We start from the raw sequence: 17,532 nt of genomic DNA, 5'->3' as shown, positions 1-17,532 counted from the left end.
ATTTTACATGAAAATTCATTATCTGAAATGACATTTTCTGTAAGTATAAAACACACTACAGGGCTTCCCTGGTGGCGCAGTGGTTGAGAGTCTGCCTGCCGATGCAGGGGACACGGGTTCGTGCCCCGGTCCGGGAAAATCCCACATGCCACGGAGCGGCTGGACCTGTGAGCCATGGCTGCTGAGCCTGTGCATCCGGAGTCTGTGCTCCACAACGGGAGAGGCCACAACAGTGAGAGGCCCGTGTACCACAAAAACAAAACAAACAAAAAAAAAACACTACATTTTGAAGACTTGGTACAAAAAATGTAAAATATCTTTATAATAATACTTTAAATATATTACACACTGAAATGATATTCAAATATACTGGATTAAATATAATATATTAAAATTAATTTTACTTTTTTCTCTTTGGTTTCTAGAAATATTAGAATTAAAATGTAGCTAGAGGTTTTATTTCTATTATACAATATTGGTATCCAGTGTGCTTTTCATGATAGAAAAAATTTATATTTATATATATATATATTTATTGGAGTGTAATTGTTTTACAAAGTTGTGTTAGTTTCTGCTGTACAATGAAGTGAGTCAGCTATATGAATACATTTATCCCCTCCTTCTTGGACTTCCCTCCCATCCCCCTCCCCATCCCGCCCATCTAAGTCATCACAGAGCACTGAGCTGAGCAGCCTCTGCTATACCAGATGCTTCCACTAGCTAGATATTTTACACATGGTAGTGTATTTATGTCAAACCTAATCTCCCAGGGCATCCCAACCTCCCCTTCCCCACCTGTGTCCACATGTCCGGTCTCTACAACTATGTCTCTATTCCTGCCCTGGATATAGGTTCATCTGTACTATTTTTCTAGATTCCACATATATGCATTGTTTTTCTCTTTCTGGCTTACTTCACACTGTATGACAGACTCTAGGTCCATCCACATCTCTACAAATTACCCAATTTTATTCTCTTTTAAGGCTGAGTAATATTCCATTGTATAATTGTATATGTGTACCACATCTTCTTTATCTCTTCATCTGTTGTTTCCACGTCCTGGCTATTGTAAATAGTGCTGCAATGAACATCATGGTACATGACTATTTTTGAATTATGGTTTTCTCTGGGTATATGCACAGTAGTGGGATTGATGGATCATATGGTAGTTCTATTTTTAGCTTTTTAAGTAACTTCTGTACTGTTCTCCATAGTGGCTGTATCAATTTACATTCCCACCAAGAGTGCAAGAGGGTTCCCTTTTCTCCACACGCTTTCCAGCATTTATTGTTTGTAGTTTTTTTTTTTTTTTTTTGCGGTACGCGGGCCTCTCACTGTTATGGCCTCTTCCGTTGCGGAGCACAGGCTCCGGAAGCGCAGGCTCAGCGGCCATGGCTCACGGGTCCAGCCGCTCCGCGGCATGTGGGATCTTCCCAGAATGGGGCATGAACCCACGTCCCCTGCATCAGCAAGCGGACTCTCAACCACTGCGCCACCAAGGAAGCCCTGTTTGTAGATTTTTTGATGATGGTCTTTATGACAGGTGTGAGGTGATACCTCACTGTAGTTTTGATTTGCATTTCTTTAATAATTAGTGACCTTGAGCATCTTTCCATGTGCCTCTTGGCCATCTGTATGTCTTCTTTGGAGAAATGCTTATTTAGGTCTTCCACCTATTTTTGATTGGGTTGTTTGTTTTCTTGATATTGAGCTGCATGAGCTGTTTGTATATTTTGGAGATTAATTCCTTGTCAGTTGCTTGTTTGCAAATATTTTCTCCCATTCTGAGGGATGTCTTTTTCTCTTGTTTATGGTTTCCTTTGTTGTGCAAAAGCTTTTAAGTTTAATTAGGTCCCATTTGCTTATTTTTGTTATTATTTTCATTACTCTGGGAGGAAGGTCAAAAAAGATCTTGCTGTGATTTATGTCAAAGAGTGTTCTTCCTATGGTTTTCTCTAAGAGTTTTATAGTGTCCAGTCTTACATATAGGTCTTTAACCCATTTTGAGTTTATTTTTGTGTAAGGTATTAGGCAGTGTTCTAATTTCATTCTTTTACATGAAGCTGTCCAGTTTTCCCAGCATCCCTTAGTAAAGAGGCTTTCTTTTCTCTATTGTATATTGCCTCCTTTATCAAAGATAAGGTGATCATATGTACATGGGTTTATCTCCGGGCTTTCTATACTGTACCATTGATCTATCTTTCTGTTTTTGTGCCAGTACCACACTGTCTTGACTACTGTAACTTTGTCATATAGTCTGAAGTCAGGAAGCCTGATTTCTCCAGCTCTGTTTTTCTTTCTCAAGATTGCTTTGGCTAGTCGGGATCTTTTGTCCTTCCACAAAAAGTGTAAAATTTTTTGTTCTAATTCTGTGAATAATGCCATTGATAACTTGCTAGGGATTGCATTGAGTCTGTAGGTTGCTTTGGGTAGTAGAGTCATTTTCACAATATTGATTCTTCTAATCAAAGAACGTGATATATCTCTCCATCTGTTTGTGTCATCTTTAATTCTTTCAACAGTACTTTATAGTTTTCTGTGTACAGTTCTTTAACCTCCTTAGGTAGGTTTATTCCTAGGTATATTATTATTATTGTTGCAATGGTAAATAGGATCATTTCCTTAATTTCTCTCTCTGACATTTTGTTGCTAATGTATAGGAATCCAAGTGATTTCTCTGTATTAATTTTGTATACTTCAACTTTACCAAATTCACTGATTAGCTCTAGTAGTTTTCTGGTGGCATCTTTAGGATTTTCTATGTATAGTGTCATGTCATCTGGAAATAATGACAGTTTTACTTCTTTTCCATTTGGATTTCTTTTATTTCTTTTTCTTCTCTGATTGTCATGGTTAGGACTTCCAAAACTATGTTGCATAACAGTAGTGAGAGTAGGCATCCTTGTCTTCTTCCTGATCTTAGAGGAAGTGCTTTCAGTTTTTCCACCATTGAGAATGATATTTGCTGTGGGTTTGTCATATATGGCCTTTATTATGTTGAGGTAGGTTCTCTCTATGCCCACTTTCTGGAGAGTTTTTATCATAATGGGTGTTGAAATTTGTCAAAAGTTTTTTCTTCATTGATTGAGATGATCACGTGGTTTTATTCTTTAATTTGTTAATATGGTGTATCACATTGATTAATTTACATATATTGAAGAATCCTTGCCTGCTTGGGATAAATCCCACTTGATCATGGTGTAGGATACTTTTCATATGTAGTTAGATTCTGTTTACTAGTATTTTGTTGAGGATTTTTGCATCTATGTTCATCAGTGATATTGGCCTGTAATTTTTGTGCGTGTGTGTGATATCTTTGTTTGGTTTTGGTATCAGGGTGCTGGTGGCCTCATAGAATGAGTTTGGATGTGTTCCTCCCTCAGCACTTTTTTTTGAAGACTTTGAGAAGGATAGGTGTTTACTCTTCTCTAAATTTTTGATAGAATTTGCCTGTGATGCCATCTGGTCCCAGGCTACTGTTTTTTGGAAGATCTTTAATAACAGTTTCAACTTCTTTACTTGTGATTGGTCTGTTTATATTTTCTACTTTTTCCTGGTTCAGTCTTTGAAGGCTGTATATTTCCAAGAATTTTTCCATTTCTTCCAGGTTGTCCATTTTATTGGCATATAGTTTCTTGTACTAGTTTCTTATGATCCTTTGTATTTCTGTGGTGTCAGTTGTAATTTCTCCTTTTTCATTTTTAATTTTATTAATTTGAATCCTCTCCCTTTTTTTATTGGTGTGTCTGGCTAAAGGCTTATCAATTTTGTTCATCTTCTCAAAGAACAAACTTTTAGTTTTATTTCTCTCTATTATTGTTTTCTTTGTTTCTATTTCATTTATTTCTGCTCTGATCCTTATGATTTCTTTCCTTCTACTAACTTTGGGTTTTCTTTGTTCTTATTTCTCTATTTGTATTTGGTGTATGGTTAGATTGTTCATTTGAGATTTTTCTTATTTCTTGACCTGAGATAGAATTGCTATAAACTTCCCTCTTAAAACTGCTTTTGCTTCATCCCATAGGTTTTGGGTCATCATGTTTTTGTTGCCATTTGTTTCTATGTATTTTTTTTTTTGCTTCCTCTTTGATTTCTTCAGTGATCTCTTGTTTATTTAGCACTGCACTGTTTAGCCTTCCTGTACTTGTGTTTTCTACATTTTTTCCAGTGTGATTGATTTCTAATCTCATAGCATTGTGGTTGGAAAAGATGTTTGACATGATTTCAATTTTCTTATTTACCAAGGCTTGATTTGTGACCCAAGATGTGATCTATCTTGGAAAATGTTCTGTGTGCACTTGAGAAGAAAGTGTATTCTGTTGTTTTTTGGGTGGAATGTCCTATAAATATTAATTAAATCTATCTGGTCTATTGTGTTATTCATAACTCACATTTCCTTATTTATTTTCTGTCTGGATGATCTGTCCAGTTGTGTAAGTGAGGTGTTAAAGTCCCCCACTATTATCGTGTTACTGTTGATTTCCCCTTTTATGATTGTTAGCATTTGCCTTATGTATTGAGGTGCTCCTATGTTGGGTGCATAAATATTTACAATTGTTATATCTTCTTGGATTGATCCCTTGATTATTATGTAGTGTCCTTCCTTATCTCTTATAACAGTCTTTATTTTAAAGTCTATTTTATCTCATATGAGTATTGTTACTCCAGCTTTCTTTTTTTTTTTTGAATTTTTGTATTTTATTTTATTTTTTATACAGCAGGTTTTTATTAGTCATCAATTTTATTCACATCAGTGTATACATGTTAATCCCAATCGCCCAATTCTTCACACCACCACCCCCACCACCCTGCCGCTTTCCCCCTTGGTGTCCATACATTTGTTCTCTACATCTGAGTGTCAATTTCTGCCCTGCAAACCAGTTTATCTGTACCATTTTTGTAGGTTTCACATATATGCGTTAATATATGATATTTGTTTTTTTCTTTCTGACTTACTTCCCTCTGTATGACAGTCTCTAGATCCATCCACATCTCAACAAATGATCCAATTTTGTTCCTTTTTATGGCTGAGTAGTATTCCATTGTATATATGTACCACATATTCTTTATCCATTCGTCTGTCTCACCTTTCTTTTGATTTCCATTTGCATGGAATACCTTTTTCCATCACCTCACTTTCAGTCTATATGTGTCCCTAACTCTGATGTGGGTCTCTGTAGACATCATCTATGTGGGTCTTTTTTCTGTATTCATTCAGCCAGACTGTGTGTTTTGGGTGTTACATTTAATCTATTTACATTCAAGGTAAATATCAATATGTATGTTTCTATTGCTACTTTCTTGTTTTGGGTTTGTTTTTGTGGGTCTTTTTCTTGTCTTGTTTCCTGCCTAGAGAAGATCCTTTAGTATTTGTTTTAAAACTAGTTTGGTGGTGTTGAATTCTCTCAGCATTTGCTTGTTTGTCAAACTTTTGATTTCTCCATCTAACCTGAATGAGATCCTTGCTAGTTAGACTAATCTTGGTTGTAGGTTTTTCCCTTTCATCACTTTAGATATATCCAGCTACTCCCTTCTGGCCTGCAGTGTTTCTGCTGAAAATCAGCTGTTAACCTAATGGGTGTTCCCTTATATGTTATTTGTTGCTTTTCCCTTGCTGCTTTTAATATGATTTTCTTTGAGTTTAATTTTTGTTGGTTAACGTGTCTTGTTGAGTTTCTCCTATGGTTTATCCTGTATTAGACTCTCTGTGCTTCCTGGACTTGGGTGGCTATTTCCTTTCCCATGTTAGGGATGTTTTTGACTATAATCTTTTCAAATATTTTTTCAAATCCTTTCTTTTTCTCTTCTCCTTCTGAGACCCCTATTATTTGAATGTTGGGGCATTTGATGTTGTCCCAGAGCTCTGTGAGACTATCTTCAATTCTTTTTATTTATTTATATTTTTGTTCTGCTTCTTGGCCGTCATTTCCACCATTCTGTCTTCCAGCTAACTTGTTCATCTTCTGCCTCACTTATTCTGCTATTGATTCCTTCTAGAGTGTTTTTCATTTCATTTATTGTGTTGTTCATTGCTCTTTGTTCTTTAATTCTTTTAGATCTTTGTTAAACATTTCTTGTATTTTCTCAATCTGCACCTCGATTCTGTTTCTGAGATGTTGGATTATCTTTACTATTATTACTCTGAATTCTTTTTCAGGTAGGTTGCTTATTTCCTTTTCCTTTATTTGGACTTGTAGGTTTTAACCTTGCTCTTTCATCTATAACATATTTTTTTGTCATCTCATTTTTTTTTTTCTGATGTGTGGCACTGTGTTCCTGTCTTACTGGTTGCTTGCTCTGAGGCATCCATCACTGGAGTTTGCAGGCTGTAAGGTGGAGTTGGGTCTTGGTGCCTAGATGGGACCTTCTGGGAGACCTAACTCTGATGAATATTCCCTGGGATCTCAATTTCTCTGTTAGTCCAGTGGTTGGCACTTGGTGCTCCCCACCCCCAAGAGCTCATGCCAAACCCCTGGCCTGGGAGTCAAGATCCTGCAAGCCATGCAGCACAGCAAAAAAGAAAAAAAAATTATAAAGAAAAAAAAAAAAAGGAAGAAAAAGAAAAAGCAAAAAGCAGGCAGAACAATAACAAATAATAAAAATAAAATGAAATTAGAAAAATAAAAAAATTAGAAAAATAAAAATACAAATGATAAAACAAAAAGGTAAAGTAAAACGACAACAGCAAAAAAAAAAAAAAAAAAAAAAAGCCTGAAAAATGTATTGGCTGTGGGGGCTGGGGCTTAGGCTGGGTGCATGACCTAGGCTCCATGCAGCCAGAAGGGGCTTTGGAGTGCAGAGGATCAGGCTGAGGACTTCAGCAGGCTCTCTGGGGCCCAAGTGTGTGGGGGAAACATTGGCCCATTCCCTTCCTATGCTCCTAACCCCCAAGGTTCTCCCTCCTTTCTTGCTGATCTCCTCACCATGGATGAGCTCCTCCTAAGGGTGGGAACCCCTCCCCACCCCCAGCTGTCCCTCAGTATCACTGGTCTCATCTGGCCTCCAGTTCTCCTTCCCCTTTCCTCCCCCCGTGACCTACCCAGTCACTTAAGGTTTTCTCCCATTCCGTTAAGTGTCCAAGGTCCCCTAACAGCACTGGTAGCTGCCCTAGTTGTGAGGAGACATGAACTCCAAGTCCTCCTACTCCACCATCTTGACTGTGTCCAAAAATTATATATTTTTAAATGTATGTAGTATATCTGGAAGGACTTGCAAAAATTTGATTATGTCCTGAGAAGGAAACTGGGTGACTATAAGTCAAAAGTAGGAGGGAGGCTTAACCTTCATTCTCTTCTCGTTGTACCATTTGAATTTGTTTTCTATGGGCTTGCCAGTTATTTAAAATAAAAATAATAAACATAAATAAAAAATAAGATTTAGTGCTTGTGAAGGTTTCCAGGGGTCCTTCTTTGAGTCCCTTCACTAGTCAGGGTGAGGAACCCTTATTCCTTCCATAATTCCCAGATATGACTAACTTTATCCTCACTGAATTGTTTCATAATTGTCCACTTACACCACTATGCCACACACACTCTGAGCTCTTTGAAGACAGGAATAAATCATTACCTAACTTAACCATATATATAATTCTTAGCTAGAAATAATTCCTTGGGAAAGAAAAGGAAAAAAAATTCTTATTTTTCTCTACTGTTGACCTTAACCCTGATATTCCATGCTGTGAAACTAAAGGAGAGAGAAAACAGAATTTTAAAAGTGAGAGAAATTTAAAGAGGAGGAGGAACTAAGGAAGCAGAGTGGATGGACTTTCACTTTCTCATCATCCTCTTTGCTCTATAGTTACCTATGTTGCTATATTCTTGACCTAATTCATGTACAAGATGACTGAGGCCATGGGTGGGCTCAACCATTCTGCCCTGCTGGGTACCAGGCTATGGGAGATCCAGAACAGATGCTAGAGAAGGACCAATCTACCCACCTCTCAGTCAGCTATTTCACTTGTTCTCTTGTCTGTGGTTTCTACCCATTGATCTTAGCGCTATACTTTTTAGCTAGGAAGAGCAATGTGATCTCCTTTCACAGGATGACCCCTTGTACCTTGAGAAGGTTACTTTAGTTGAAACTGAGAGTTGGATTGGCTTCCTGAAAATCTTATCCTCCTTTCACTGTCAAACAGAAAACAAAGTGTCTTTCATTTCACTTTGTATAGATAATTGACCAGAAATGAAGAATTTGGTTTTGCCTGGAAGCATTTATTTTAGATAAAATTGAAACATCTTATAAAAATATATTGACCTGTGGTAGCTAGAACCTGAATTGCTAAAAATACAATATTATTGACAAAATGAATCACATTTCGTAATAGGACTGGGGCAGTTAAAATACTGAGAGAGGTGCCAATGCTTTAAATGCAGAGAATTTGTGGGTTTTCTCTTGTTGTTCTTTGGAAACAAACTGGCCCCAAGTGCAGAGCCTATTAACCACCTTTAGAAGCTGAAACCATGCTAGAAATGTGTCTTCTCTTTTGTTCATGTAGGGAACTATATAATGGCTGGAGTTATGGGTGCATAATGATCTTCAAGAAGGATTATATTCTCACGCTAGACCAGGATTAAAGATAGTTAGAAAGAGGTCAGGGTTGGGTCTCTATTTTGCCATTGGATACTGTGCCTTTTAACATTATTGTAACATAACCCAGCATGTATGATTGTATCTCCTTTCTCTCCATCAAACTTAGAAAAGTTCAACAGGATTTCCATTGTACTGAAGTCAAAAACCACATTTTGTTCAATAGATTGATTCATATTGTATCAAAATGCTAGTGATTTTCTTATACTAGCAGAAAACTTGCATGTGGACAGTAATTAGGGAACTGCTAGGTCTGTAGCAGATGCAAACATTCCTTTTATAATGTCCTTTTTGAACAACCTCACAGAGAAGCACATTATGCTTTAGACAGATCTGAATTGCAAAACTCTTTTCCTTTAATATATCTACATTCTGTCTCCCTGCAAATTTTACCCTTAGTCTTTGCACTACTCTTTTTAACCAAGTAGAACAACTTCAATCTTTCTTTTTCATGGTCGTCCTTTGTACCGTGAGAAAGTTACTTTATCTCTCTTTTCTTTAGTTTTCTCTTCTGAAAAATGTAGATTAATGATAGTAACAAGTTCTAGGGTTATGGCTACTGATTTTTTTCATAGTAGTAGGTTGTTAATGCTACTACTAAATGAGATGATACATATAAACATTTTATAACAGAGTGTCTGGCACAGGTGAACATTCAGTAAATGTTGGTTATTTTTACTATTATTTGAAGATAAGAATATGGTCTAATCAAATCTTCTCTTCTCTAGAATAAACATTATTGCCACCCTCATCTCTGGATGGTTTCCATGAAGTGTAAATATCTTCTTCAGTGCAGCAACCAAAACTGAACATTCCATCTTGGTTGGGGCTGAATGACAACACAGAGTGGACTGTTTCTGTGAGTGCCCTCTGAGTACTATAATTCTAGAAAGCTGCTTCAAGCAACTTTACTTTTTCCAACAGCCACTAACTTATATAAAGTTTCCTATGCCTTGAAACTAACTTCACATGATCCAGTTCTAGTCTGTGCCTTTTTCTGGTTTGTCTTTTAACTTAAGAGCAAAAATTTGCATGTATCCTTAATAAAGTTTATATTGTTGGGTTTCATTTTAACCCATTTTAAACATTCCATTTTTTAAATAGTTAGGTATTTATCTTCAACTGTATTTTTTAAAAAGGTCATATAAGTATCCTACTTATTTCAAACATGTATTTCAAGTGATTTTCAATAGAAACAGAACGTAGAACAAAAGGATTTGATTTGTTCTTTAACTGTACTCTCAGCGACTGTCCAGTCATTCCTGTGTTGATAAAAAGATCTGTTCAAATATCCAGAGATCTAATGTTTTGCTTCCTTATGGGAAATATTCAAGTGAAAAGAATATTAGTTATAACAAATAAACCTAAATTTTGTAACATTGGTCAATCCACACTAAAAGCTGAAGAAATAGGAATCTGGAACAAATTACTAAGGGGTCCTAGAATGGGCCCAACCCTACTATATCAGGGTTCTTACCTTTCTGGGTAAGATGACTTGGCCCAACATTGGGAATTAAGAACATAGATCTGTAGGTAACAGTTTGCTTTATCTTTCTACCATAGGAAAGTTTGCTTTATCTTTACACCTACTTTGCATTGTTTTTTAGCAAATGAATGTCTATTGGCACTCTAGTCTCTAGGCTGTCAATTTAGCACTTAAATTGATTTGCCTTTTTCTTTTTTTTTAAAGAAAAATATCACTGGAAACAAAGAAATTAATCAATTTCACATCAGTGAAAGAGCTAAGATTTCATCTTCTAGTTCAATTATTCCTGCACATGATTTCTGAAAAGGTAATTGGAAAATTGTGCACTTAGGTGGTTAAAGACTTTACCAACCAAAAATAAATATTTAATACTCTGTCTGTTAGGTAAAGCATTTGCCAGGAATTCAGAGAGAGTTTGTCATTGACCATAGAGGTTTAGAAGAAATGGCTTCTGAAGGAACTAGGAGAGAAGATAAGTCAAATATACGTCAAGGATTTTCTTACTGGGCCTGAGGTATCCTCTATAACTAAATTTACTCCATGTCTATAATAGAAATAAGAGCATTGTGGTTTTAAAGATAAAATTTTCTTTTCACTTTGATCCTTCCCTGCTATGAACAATCAGACAGTTGTAGAGATATTGCACTTAGTTTTACATTCACACAGGCTCCTCCTGTTGTACTGAATTTTGTAATATATTATTTCAGCAAAGAATTTATAAGTTAAAAATTCTTTAGGGCTTCCCTGTTGGCACAGTGGTTGAGAGTCTGCCTGCCGATGCAGGGGACACGGGTTCGTGCCCCAGTCCGGGAAGATCCCACATGCCGCAGAGCGGCTGGGCCCTTGAGCCATGGCTGCTGGGCCTGTGCGTCCAGAGCCTGTGCTCAGCAATGGGAGAGGCCACAACAGTGAGAGGCCCATGTACTGCAAAAAAAAAAAAAAAAAAAAAAAAATTCTTTAAAAAATAATGTAATTAGTTTAACTCACTAAGCAATTTTATTTGTCTAATATTCTCCCATCACTGGTATAAATGTAATAAAATATGAAATAAATATAATATGGCATTTGTAGAATCTCAAGATAGAAAATACTTTTAACTGAGGTTTTGGTTGACTGCGTCTTGACCAAAGAAGCAATGACACTCAGCAATTTGGTAGACTCAGAAATTCTTCACATTCTACTCCTAGAATCTACTTCCATTAGAGACATTAGTGAAATACATAATTTTATTAAGCAGTTGGCAGGAGAAATGACAGAGTATTTTGCATACCAAGCTCCTCAGTGTAGTCTCTGATGAATTCCCATAAGCATATTTTTCTTGCCAGTTGTCTCCTCTCTCTCTCAAGCCACCAGCCTTTAGGTGCTTCTTCCCCCCTCTCCTTATAACACTTAATCATCAATTAATTTCATTCCAATATATTTTTTTTTATTCAGAGCACTCAAATTCAGAAAGCAAACTTTAATGACCATATTCCTCAGAAAGATGATGAAAATTATGAATTAAATACATATAAAATGTGTTTTCTTACATACCAGAGTGGAATTCAAGGACTGGCTAAATATCAAGTTAAGGTTATGTAGATAGAGAGCATTTTGACTGTATCTCTGAATTAGAATATAGACAGTACTATAGAGAAAAATAAAATAGCTCTCACTAGGTAAAATATATCATTGCTCATATTTGAATTTCAAAAAAGATATCTTAGATTTCCAAATAAAATAATAGTCTTGAAGGCAGGCTAGTTTTACTTGGAAATCCAAGACTTGGCCTTTATCAATAACTATTTGATTTATAAAACAGTCAGAAAACAATTAACAAAATGGAAATAGTAAGTCCTTACCTATCAATAATTGCTTTATATGTAAATGAATTAAATTTCCCAATAAAAAGACATAAAACAGCTGAATGGATTAAAAAATAAGATCCAGTGATACACTATCTACAAAAGACTCACTTAAGACTTAGTGACACACATAGATTGATAGTGAAGGAATGGAAATATGTATTTTAAGGAAATGGTAACTAAAAAAGTCAGAGATGGCTACATTTATTATCAGATAAAATAGACTTTAAACTAAACATGGTAAAAAGAAACAGATAAGGTCATTATGTGACAATGATAAAATTGTGAATCTACTGAGATGATACAATAGTTGTAAACAGTTATGCATCCAATATCAGAGCACCTAAATATATTAAACAAAAACTAACAGAGCTAAAAGGAGAAATAAACAGGAATATAATAATAGCTGGGGACTTTAATGCCCCACTCTCAATAATTGGTACATCTTTCAAACAGACAATCAATAAAAAAAACAACTTTATTGATGCTCAAACAGATTTGAACAGCACTATAGACCAAACAGACCTAACAGACATACAGAAAATCCTATCCAACAACAAAAGAACACACATTCTTCTCAAGTGAGCATGGAATATTTTCTAGGATAGACCATATATTAGACAACAAAACAAGCCTTAGCAAATTCAAGAAGATTTAAACCATACCAAGAATCTTCTCTGACCACAATGGTATACAACCAGAAACAAATAACAGGAAGGAAACTGGAAAACTCATGAATATATGAAAGTTAATGCTCTCTTGAACAATTAATGAATTGAAGTAGAAATTAGAAGTGAAATTAAAAATATCTTAAGACAAATGAAAATAGAAACACAAAATACAATAACTTATGAATATAACAAAAACAGTTCTGAGAGGGAAGTTTATAGCAATAAACACATATATTAAGAAACAACAGATTTTTTTTTTTTAATAAATCAAGATGGCAGAGTAAGAGAACGTGGAGTTCCTACCTCCATGAACACATCAAAAATACATCTAAGTGTGGAAAAATTCTCACTGAAAACTAACTGGAAGTTGGCAGAAGGAATACTGTACAACCAAGGCTGTAAGAAAGATACACATGTAATCAAGTAGAAAGGGAAGAAAAGAAATCAGGCCAGGACCTGTGCCTCTGTGAGGGAACCCAGAGGAAGAGATTACACAGGTAGACATCCAAACTAGGTAGTGAGTGGTTTGAGCCACAGGTTGGGCACCTCAGTCCTGGAATCCTACATGAAGGAGACAAACACCCTTGGCTGGTTAGAGGACTGCTGGGACAAACAGCAGGGTTGAGGGAATCCTGGAGTCCATTCATGAGAAGGATGCTCATACTAGCTAGCCTTTGAGGCAGGGTAGAGAGAGGTCTGCTCTAGTAGCTTACTAAAGCAGCACCCCAGAAGCTGCCTAGATATCTTAGAGTGGCCACTTCATCACAGTTCACCCCGTGATACACAGAGAAACCATGCAGGTCTCCATGCCCTGTGAGGTGGTTCTATAACAGGGTGGGAGCAACAGAGGCTGTGGACAATGATCAGCTGTGAGAGACAAAGAGAACTCGCCACTGAGGCAGGATGGGGAGAGAACTGCTATTGCAGTTTCTGGGTTTCTCACTACTGCCTCACTGGGCATTCTAGTCCAAGCTAAGCAAATACTCCAACCTCACTCACTCCATGCCACAGCTTGGCACTGGATCTGGGGTGTCCATGACCAGGGATAAGACTTTACTGTGGGATTCAGAGGTAAACTGATTCCAGGGCAGAACCTGGGTGGGGTGGTGGCACCCATTGTTGGTGCTTACTCAAATATTCTTCAGAAGTCACCCAGATCTCTGAGAGCAGTTGTTCCATCATAACTTACCTTCCAATACGAGCTGAAAATCCATGTGGACATTGCCAGCCCTGCAGACTGATTCCAAGAAAGGGTGGAAGACTGGAGGTAGTGATCAGCTATGAGGAACAAAGGAAACTTGCATATAAGGCTGCATCTGAGAAGAGATGCATGCCCCTACACAGGCAGTGCACCAGACTTCTGTATGCATACAAGTCCCACTTGCCTCAGCACTCCTCTCTTCTGGGGCAAGGGTCCTTGTGTGGGAGAGAGAAAAACACACACTTAAAAGGAGTAGAGTCAACTTGGGCCCAACACTCAGGGTTTTTCCTCCAGCAACTTGGGATCAGACCCCACCCTCAATAGGGTGGTGATAGCCACTGAGCGGAGAGAAAGTTCTGCCTTACACCCAGTGCTGGCTCTAGGCTGTTTATCTCCAGAGCCACTCCCTATCAAGGTGATAGCTGCCAGCACACCCTGAGGAAAGATATGACTTGCATCATGTCAAATCCAATTCTCCCACCAAAGGCACTGGACACACATAGTCTACTGTTTCACCTAAATTGATAGAAGCAGAGAAAGTTAAACAAAATGAAAAGGGAGAGAAACTGCTCTCAATTGAAAGAGTAAGAGAAAAACCCCTGGAGAAATAAATAATGAAACAGAAATTTTAAAAACTACCAGATAGAGAATTCAAAACATTGGTAATAAAAATATTAACTGAACTAGGGAAAATAATTGATGTAAAGAGTGAACATTTTAACAAGGAACTAGAAAATAAAAAAAAAAAAGACCCAATCAGAAGTGAATAATTCAATAGCTGAAATAAAAAGCATGCTAGAAGGAATGAATAGCTTACTAAGTGATACAGAAGAATGCATAAGTGACTTGGAAGATAGAATAATGGGATTCACCCAATCAGAACAGCAGGAAGGAAAACGAAACACATTTTTAAAAAATGAAAACAATTTTTTTTTTTTGGAAGAAAAATTAAGTCTTATGTATTTTTAAAACCAAACCACTAGGAAAATATATCACAGTCTTGAAACAGCAAACAGACAGGCTATATTATCATTTCAAGTAATAAGTTGGTAAAAACACAAGGTCCTTAATAAAACGATAAGGTGCCAGAACTGGGGCAAGAACAACGCATGTTGCAAAAGTAGTATTTGGTAACGGAGGGCTGTCCCTTTTTTTGCTCTAAAGGAGTCACAGCTTGCCCGAGTTGCTTACTTTTTCTCCTTTGACCTTCGTGTTGCCAAGGGATTGTTTCAACAGAGCTCTGTTATCACAGGGGGCAAAGTAAGCAATACTGGGTGTAGGCTTTCATTCTATTTTGTTTTATGAAAACCAGATTTTTCCAAAGCCAATACTTCATAACTCTCTTAATTAAGCAGCTAACAATTCCTCTTTCACTGTTCATTCTTGAATACTAGCATATAGCACAATCAAAATCCCCTTTCCCTTCAAGGGTGAGTGTCACTGCAAGATTGTCTTGTCACTCGGCTGACTCTGCTGCTGACAGTCTCAGGGCTCATCATGGCTGCCAGTCAGAGGGAAGGTTTGCTTCCCCTACCAGTGTGATAGCGCTTCTTATATTTTTGCAGGGTCTCCAGGCTGAAAGATGTCATGTGTGAGAATTTTAAGAAATGCGCATCCACGTCCTGACGGCCAGAAATGAATATCCGCAAGGACCCTTTCAAAGTTTTTATTGAAACTACCTCTCCCAACTCTACATCTTAAAGTAGCTTCATGCCCTTGTATATAAAACAAAACCACGCAAAACAAATCCCCAGAAGCCCCCTTTCCCCTTCTAAATTAGTGACCTCATGGATTTTGTTTTATTTCCAGTTTGTGGGAAACGTTGTAGTGATCCTTCTGGTAAACAGGAGGTTGGCAACAAACGGAAACACCTCTCCTCACACTCCACCAGCTCATAAGCAGGTCAGATGAACCTGCCAGCCTGTTGGTATCCGTGTACTAAGAGAATCTGGTACCTTGGAGGGCTGTGGTTTGGTACAAGGGAGACTCCCTGTTGCCAGGATAAGCACTTGCCATGTGAAATTCAGGATCATAAAAACTCTCCTGTGCTATCTCTGACCCCAATTTTAGCACCAGGTTTTTTCACTTTCTAGGTTTCAAACACAAAGGAACCAGTGTCCAGAGGCAAGTGATATAGGCCTTAAACTTGCTGCCATCCTTAATTTCCTCATTCATAAGCCTTCCTTAGAAAACCCAAATCCCCATTTCTCTTCTTAAATAGACTCCTGCCTTAAGCCCCGATGGTCAATAGCAGACATCTACTTCCCAATGGATGAGAGAGACTCCTTCATCTTCTTGGTCATGGTTGGGATGAGGTTCATGTGGTCATCCACACACGTGGTCACGCAACTCTCCAGCTGCCGCTTCACCTGAAGCTCTTTACTCCCTGCATCAATTGAATCTTTGGCTTTGTCGTTGCAATGCATAGTGCACCGGGCCAGGCGGTCCTGGAACTTCTCCAACTTGCTGGTCACCAGAGCCTGGGCTTGAGCCAGAGGTGCATGGCAGCGCTCAATGCACTGGCGCACTTGCTGCATGGACGCCTGGCTGTCCTCACAACAGCCGGCGCTGCACCGGAACATGAGGCCCTGCATCTTCCGGATGTTCTCTCTCCAGACACTTCACCATAGAGTCCACCGCCTCCTGCACCCGGAGCTGCTGCAGCTCCGCCATGGCGACACGGCGCTGCTCCGTGCCGCGCCGGCGCCCACATGGACCGAAAACAATTTAAGAGATGTCTGGGATAACATTAAGTGTTCCAACATTCACATTATAAGCATTCTAGAAAGAAAGTGAGAGAGAAAGGGTTCAAAAATGATGTTGAGGAAATTATGGCTGAAAACTTCCCAAATCTGAAGAAGGAAACTGGTATCCAGGTACAGGAAGGAGAGAGGGTTCCAAATAAGATGAACCCAAATAGATCCACACCAAGATGTATCATAATTAAAATGACAAAAGTTAAAGAGAGAATTCTAAAGGCAGCAAGAGATAAACAAAAAGTCATATACAAAGGAATCCCCATAGGTCTACTAGATGATTTCTCTGAAGAAACTTTTCAGGCCAGAAGGGAGTGGAATGAAATATTCTAAGTGCTAAAAGGAAAAAACCTGTAACTTAGGATACTCTACTCAACAAGAATATCATTTAGAATAGAAGGAGGATTAAAGAACTTCTCAGACAAGCAAAAACTAAAAGAGTTCATCAATACTAAGCTGAACATAAAAGAAATGTTTCATTGTCTTCTCTAAGTGGAAAAGAAGTAAGACTCCATAAGAAAGTGAAAACCCCACTAGGAAAGGCAAATATATAGTAAGGACTGAGGGTCAGCCACTTAAATAAGCCAGTACGTGGATTAAAAGACAAAAAAAATGTAAAAGGAAGATGTAAAATATGACATTAAAATCACAAAATGTAAGAGTATGGAGAAATAAATGTAAATCTTTGTAATGTGTTAGAAGTTAAATGACTACCAGTTTAATAGAAGTAGATAAAATTACAAGTCAACATATACGAACTCCATGGTAAACACAAAACAAAAACCTACAATAGATGTACAAAAACTAAAAAGATAGGAACACAAGCATACTGCTAAAGAAAATAATCAAACCACAAGGGAAGGAAGAACAACAAAAAAGAAATGAACAGAGAACTACAAAAACAACCAGAAAACAAGTAAAAAATGACAACAAGTACATACCTATCAATAATTACTTTAAATGTCAATGTACTATATGCTTTGATCAA

The 17,532-nt window shown here is 37.5% G+C and overlaps 1 pseudogene; it reads right to left on the bottom strand.

Moving 5' to 3' along the window:
* Positions 1-14,714: 14,714 nt before the first annotated feature.
* On the bottom strand, positions 14,715-16,499 carry LOC137203333 (protein FAM136A pseudogene; annotated as a pseudogene).
* Positions 16,500-17,532: the final 1,033 nt, after the last annotated feature.

The sequence above is a fragment of the Pseudorca crassidens genome, chromosome 12 (assembly GCF_039906515.1).
Source record: "Pseudorca crassidens isolate mPseCra1 chromosome 12, mPseCra1.hap1, whole genome shotgun sequence".
NCBI classification, from domain to species: domain Eukaryota; kingdom Metazoa; phylum Chordata; class Mammalia; order Artiodactyla; family Delphinidae; genus Pseudorca; species Pseudorca crassidens.
Note: the sequence above shows the minus strand (reverse complement) of the source record. Positions and strands in the feature narration are given on the sequence as shown.